The sequence below is a fragment of the Scophthalmus maximus genome, chromosome 15 (assembly GCF_022379125.1).
Source record: "Scophthalmus maximus strain ysfricsl-2021 chromosome 15, ASM2237912v1, whole genome shotgun sequence".
NCBI classification, from domain to species: domain Eukaryota; kingdom Metazoa; phylum Chordata; class Actinopteri; order Pleuronectiformes; family Scophthalmidae; genus Scophthalmus; species Scophthalmus maximus.
The window spans coordinates 17,128,822-17,135,713 of NC_061529.1; the positions used below are offsets into that span (position 1 = coordinate 17,128,822).

At 43.9% G+C, this 6,892-nt stretch overlaps 1 non-coding gene across 1 annotated transcript; it reads right to left on the reverse strand.

The window, feature by feature from the left end:
- Window positions 1-3,504: 3,504 nt before the first annotated feature.
- LOC118286851 lies at window positions 3,505-3,607 on the reverse strand. The gene has a single exon (XR_004785522.1). It is a non-coding gene; the product is annotated as a U6 spliceosomal RNA (small nuclear RNA).
- Window positions 3,608-6,892: the final 3,285 nt, after the last annotated feature.

A 6,892-nucleotide genomic window follows, 5' to 3' on the forward strand; every position in this document is an offset into this window, starting at 1 on the left:
CCTCTAACCTTTTCATCTTATTTTTTTTCCCCACACCGTTCTCAGGTCAATATGCTCTTCTATGATCAGACGGTAACACGTTCACACAGTTTATTTTCCCCTCAAATGTCACACCACAGCAACCTGGAGGAGGCACGCAGGCGTCTCTTGTGGTCGGCAATTGTATGTTGTGCTCAAACCAATAAATGTCACATATTTTAGCTGGTGCACTTATAGTCACATAAATGTAAACATGCTTTAAAAATGTACCTTGTACTGAGCTTTACAAAGACCAGTCCATAAATACTGAACATTATTGTATAGTAGACTATTATAAAAACTAAAAGTTAACCCAAAGTACTGTACAAAGTGAAATTTGACCCAAAGATGATGCTAGCCCAAAAAAAGTCAGAGTATCAATAAGGTCATTTCGATTCCTCTTACACCCCACTCAAAACCAGAAAGGTCAACCTGCTGGTGGCCCTCGCGGAAAAGACAAGCAAATCGCCAGATCACTAGGATTCATCCCCTGGGGATCATGAATGCCTCCGCATAAGTGGTGGACGAACAAAACACACCGACCGGCACAACGCGTCATCCCTGGAGTCGCGGCACTCGGGTGGGGTACAATTTTAAAAAGGTGACAGATTTAGTCTCGTCAGCATACCATTTTTGGTTTGGTGTGTTCCAAGGACACATTTGAAAACAGCGTGAAGAGAAAAGCCGAATGAAATTTGTATGATTCAGAGCAGCCATCCTCCCGCTGGCCACTTTCAGTGGCTTTCCGCAGTGAAGGACCCGTTCTCTCCAAGCAGTCTTCATTTTGTGTTTCCCGGAATTCATTTTCTCAGGGAACAATTGACCATTCATTTTGCGTGCAACTCAGTTGGCCCCAATAGACCCCTAATTCCCCGCTACGTTAATGGTGTGCTGCTGTGATAAAGCAACAACAATATTCTACAGTGCCTCCCGTCCCTGTTCAATCAGGGACAAGGGATTCTGATTGTCCCGGGGAGCAGATAAAAAAGAGAGCAGGTTCAATTTGCATGAAAGGCATCGTTCCGTCAGCTTCGTTTAGATGAAGTTCAACCAGGACTAGTTTTCTATTAGGAGCTATCGTGTTCAGCGGGGACGTCTAAAATGTGGAAGATAACCTCAAATGCCTAGTTATGTATGAATCACATTGTTATACACCTCAGCATCTATTTGTCTGGACCCTTTGATTGATTGATTGATTGATTAGATTGGAGGCAAGTTATTGATAGAAAGTTACGGTGGCAGTGCAGGCGGAATCCCAAGGTCAGTGTGTAGGATCCATTGGCAGAAATTGGATATTCATTTGGATACTCAATTGATTTGATTAGTGTACAATTACCTGAAACTAAGAATCATTGTGTTTTCAATACCTAGGAACGAACCCCTTCCATCGCCAACAGGAGCGGACCTCCTTCGACGGAGTCCACCACGTTGCACCGCCACATTGCTGTAGTAGCTCTGAGTGTAGCTAACCTTCCTGCTAGATGCCACTAAATCCTACAGACTGCACCTTTAACCGTGTCGCTAAGTTTTCATTGCGGGCCTCTAAAGATATTTATTGCGATGAAATTGCTGTTGACCTTTTTTCCGTAAGCGCCGGTCACACACAGCTCATTATTCTTAAGAAATACAGACAGGTAATTTAACGGTGAGCCTGAGCAAATAATCCGTGACTGGTGCGCTCATGTGGCCAATATGAAACACTTTATCTTGCAATTAAAGATAATGACTCATAGTCGTGAACCTAAGAACCACGTCGGGAGGTTTTGTTTTTTATCGCTCCCTTTCTGTAATTTCAGTGACCCGCTCAAAAGCAGTACAAATTGGACGCACACGTGCACGGGCTGTTACATTGTTAAGTCTGAAATCTGACTGTCACTCTTCTAAAACTAACAAAAGGCCCAGTGGGAACCAAGCAGGAGAACTCCGACTCACCCTTGTTAGCGTTGAGCCTCAGCTCCGTCATCATTAGAACGGCAGCAGATCTGAGATGACTTATTTGATCCCCCTGTTCCCTTAATGTTTTGTCAGAGATGATGAGAGTAAAACGAGGAAGAAATATGATTTAAGGGTAATGTAATAGAGGGCGAATAGGAAGGTGCTTGAAAAGGCACTCCTCATATCAAAGAGATGTATGAACTTGCAGGATCAAACTGAGATTCCAATGATATGCGGCAGCCAGTAAATTATATCAGATATAGACTTAATAGTGCTGGAGCCATGGCGTTGCTGGGTCTTGACGGTTCTCTTCTGTGTAATTCGTTGTTCACATCACCAGAAACGGCAGGAACTATCCCACAGTGATTTGACAGCTGCCTTGGACAATGGTGGTGGGTTTTCACCACCTGTGAGGCCGAGATTCTGAAGCTACTCTGTTCTATGAGCCCCATCTCACAACAATGGCCGTCTATGAATCTGGAAGAAAGAATTGACCTACAGAGATGAGCCATCACCCGTGGCATCACACCCCTCACCGTAAAAAGGTAAAACACGTGCTTACTTAAATGACATCAGTGTTCTTTTCTCATTCCTCCCTATCCAGGTGATTCCTCTCGTGTAATGTGAGTAACGCAGTCGTTGTGCCTGAAAGAAACTGTGTTCGCTTGATTAAACTGGACCCGTGTTAATGGAGTAAACGCAGAGCTCAGCGGCACAGGAGAAGTTTCCAGAATCTGTGCGGACTTTGTAAGTGTACATTTAATATTGACATCTGCCAGCTGTGATTTCACGACTCAACTGTGGCAGATACACACATGAAATGCAATATCGTGTGTTGTGTTCTTCAGCTAAATGACCATGAAGGTCTTTTCTTCAAATTGATTGACAGTGGACTTACAAGTCCTAGTAGTAATCTGTTTGACCTCTGACCCCAAGAAGTGGTGAAAGGCATTTTGTCCACCTTCCCCCCCAACTGAGAAATATAACATGCTGATCTTTAGAAAAATGATTTAATGCCTCATAAATACCACATAACCACTGTTCAAGTTTCAGCATGTATAACTAATTAAAAGTTATCGGACGTATCCAGTTCTTACTCCGTGTGTGTGTGTGTGTGTGTGTGTGTGTGTGTGTGTGTGTGTGTGTGTGTGTCTGTGTGTGTGTGTGTGTGTCATTATTGTTCTCCTATCCATTCTCCAGGTATTTTGCAACCTTTGCTCCACCTTGCCCCCTGCACAACGAGGAAAATGACAGGACAAAAAGACAGAAGAAAGAGAGAGACAGGCAGAGGGCAGAGGGAACGAGGGAGGAGGAGAAAGGGACAACAAAACGGCTCTCTGGAGCGGGAGGCCCCGACTCTGTTGAATTCAAGCTGCGGAGACACTCCACCGGGAGGTCGGCAGATGGATATAGATGGATAGGTTGATGCATGGACAGATAGATAGGTAAGTAGGTAGGAGGTAGATAGAAAGATAGACTGACAGACAGACAGATAGATAGATAGATAGATAGATAGATAGATAGATAGATACTTTATTGTTCCCAAGATGGAAAATTGAGGTACGCGCCACAAATTTGCGTGTCATCCCTGCGCAGGGGCCATGCTAATATTCTCGGTATCGTTTCTATTTTCGTATATGTTACCGAAGACAGTGGATTTGATGATGGATATATGGATATGGATATATATATATATATATCAGATGGATGATTATTTCATTGTTAAAATTGAAAAATGTTTTGCTAATGTATCGTAAAGGTCCCCGGTAATACATCAATGCACTGTTGCAATCAGCAAAACTTTCGGCGCATCCAAACCGCTGTTTTGCGCCAAAGGGTGGAAAACAGTTCCCGAATGGAAGGAGGAGATATTAGGGGAAACAATCCCCACAAAGCCAACCCCGTTGATTATCAAATTCATTTATTAAACACGTGGAAAATGAGGTCATTAGAAAAAATGAATACAAACTAATCAGGTTGGTGTTTTTCTCCGGCAAGCCTGCAAAAGTCAATTTTCCCCGATTCGCTGTTATGCGCTTAGGGGAAATAACACTGATCCACTCCACTGCGTTATAATGAATTTAAAGCTCATTTGCTGAATCTGAGGATCGGCAGGATTCGTTCATCTGCCACTGAATCGGTGTGTGATGATTTGATTTCTTTCACACACGTCTTATCTGCTCCATTATGCAGAGGTGTATTATTTAACTTTTATATGTCAGTATACTAAGGCATTGCTACTCACATGTTCTTATTCTATATTTTATCATCAATTCATCAAGTGACCAGATTCCAGCATGCTCTATGGTAAATGGGCTGCATTTATATAGCATCGTAACGAACACTGTACAAGTCCCACTCACCCTTTTCGCACACATTCATGCTAAATCTTATAAGACATCAATGCCACAACATGCACTTTATGTATTGTAATATTTTGGTGCAATGAGGCCGTGGAGGTGCCTTGTCGAAATTGAACAGATAAAGTAATGTTACAGGAATCTTAAAATGATTCTTGTACGTGGGTGACAACACTCCCTCAGCGCAAGGTCCATTTAGAAGCTGCTGGAGCTTGGGTGGTGAGATTGTCAATGTCACCTGCGCTTTCCAAGATCAACTTTGAACTTTTCTAATCTCAACCTTCAAGCAGAAGTGACCGGAAACATGCATTTGACCATCCCAGCTCCAGAAAAGCAACTCAATGGACCTGGTGCTGGGACTATTCTATGAACTATACTGCACAGTGAAAAGCTTTAACTTTATTTAATTACAGTATACGATTGTTTCTGGGTTATAAATCTCTGAAACCTGAAAATATTCCCATTTTAAAAATCTGCTGACACTGTCTCTCTGCTCAGAAGGAATGTTGGACCAGAAGCATGATGCTCCCTGGAGCGAGATAACCAATGACATGATTCGCTGCAATGCCGGCAGGTGGGAGATCATATGCTGCTGTTTGATCAGAGAAGGTGTCTGTGTCCCTTTAACAGCGACCCCCACCGTCGTTAGAGGTTCGTCACAGACCCTATGGCTGAAGCAGGACGGATGAAGGTGCCACCCGCCAAGCATATTCAAATAAAAACAACTCTCTGGAAACTGACGAATCCACTCGTCCAGTTCAAGGAGAATGTGGCTAAATGCGCGGTACCGACTGCAACTTGACACAATGTGAACGCCGCTCTGCCCAGTCTCGCGCTTGTGACAGAGGAGACGGGGTCGCAGCACTGGTGAGGAAGGATCGATGGAGCACCGTCGTCCCTCGGCACTTCTACCTGAGACATCGCTCCATCCACTTGTGTGCGGAGTCGATTCCCTCCCCCTGCGCCCGACTCCACGACCACTCTGGGAACCAGGATGAAGCCGAGGTCTAATTGTTGGATTGCTCTCTGTCAACACTATGGACCCTTCGGGTGCAAAGAAAGCCCCCGTCTCGGTTCTCATCCAGCCACAAGAGCGTCTGGTGGACGGGCGGGGCTTTTTGCTGACACTCACTCGGCCCGCTCTGGAAAGCATCACAAATCCTCTGAGGCCGAGAGAAACCTTTCTTTTTTTTTGGAATTGCACGCTGACACACCTTGTCTGGACCCCGCTCTCCGCGGAATGTCAACTGATTTAGCGTCTGCAGGACTTTCCAACAGGGAGGATTTGTCATTTCTCTTCCGTTGAGAGTATGACGGAAGATGTGGTGGGGGGTCAGTTCCGTCACAGGCAGGAAGGCACCGTACCTGTGCATCATTATAGATGAATGGCATATGCAGTTACATCACAAGTGCGGAATGTTTTCACGATCCGTCGGGTGAGGATCACAAACAATAAAATAAATATCCACACACACTGTCAGTATGAAATGACTCAGAGTGGTGCTATTGTTCCTCTGAGATGGAACAGCCAACCCAAATCATCATCATGCCACATGTTGTACTCAACAAGTCATCCTAATCAAACAACAGCAACATATGTGACTAGTCGCAGCTTCAATGACCCATCATTTTGTCAGTGCTTTTCCGAATGATCATCAGAAAAGATTCATGTTGGGTTAGTGAACTTCATGTACTTGTACTAAGTTTCATTTGTTGCAGTCACGATAGAATTCATTCAATCCCCTTTCAGAGTTAAAACCTCCGTCAGTGAGTTTTCTAAAACAACGTGGCTCCTTTCTTACATCCATGTTTCAGGGTCCATATAGGAATTTGCCTTCGCTGACACGAATGTGTGTGTCAGAACAATGTCGACATGTTTGGACATTCATACTGAAGATAACTGCATGCTGATTACATCTACTAACGCACCTCTTAAATTATACATGCACAATATTGTGGTTGTCTGATTTTGGAGGGAACACAGCCATCTCTTGAAGACGAGCAGAAGACCCAACCTGAAATTCTGACAGACAGACAGACAGGCAGACAGGCAGACAGACAGGCAGTCAAATTAGATTGTTTTTTTGTTCCTTACATTGTTTTATAGATAGGATAATTCCATGGCAAGAGAAAATATTATATAAGAATCAATGCCATTATTAGAATCATTACATTTTGCAGTGTGTCACTCCATCACATTTACTGTGACAGTAACAGCAGATTACCCGTCCCGCTCATGGCTCATGGACTGCACGGCCAGAGGAGGCCAACTGAGCCAACAGCACCGCTGATTAATTCATCTAAATGTCCGTGTTAGCTGCTGAGCCCTGTTGAAAGACGCCCCCTCGAGCACACACCTTTTTCTTTCTTCATCAACTGAAAACATCTGTTCTTTGAGGAACCTTGCCATTTCTCACATACAGTGACCTTATTGCGCTATACATTTCACTGCAGCCTACGCAACGCTCAGGAAAACGACTAAAACGTTGCTTTCCAAACAGTCAAAAGGCTTTTGGGCAATACATAGAATATGTCAAAAGTTTAATTTGGTAAATGATGTTTGTATGCGTGGTCGGTTG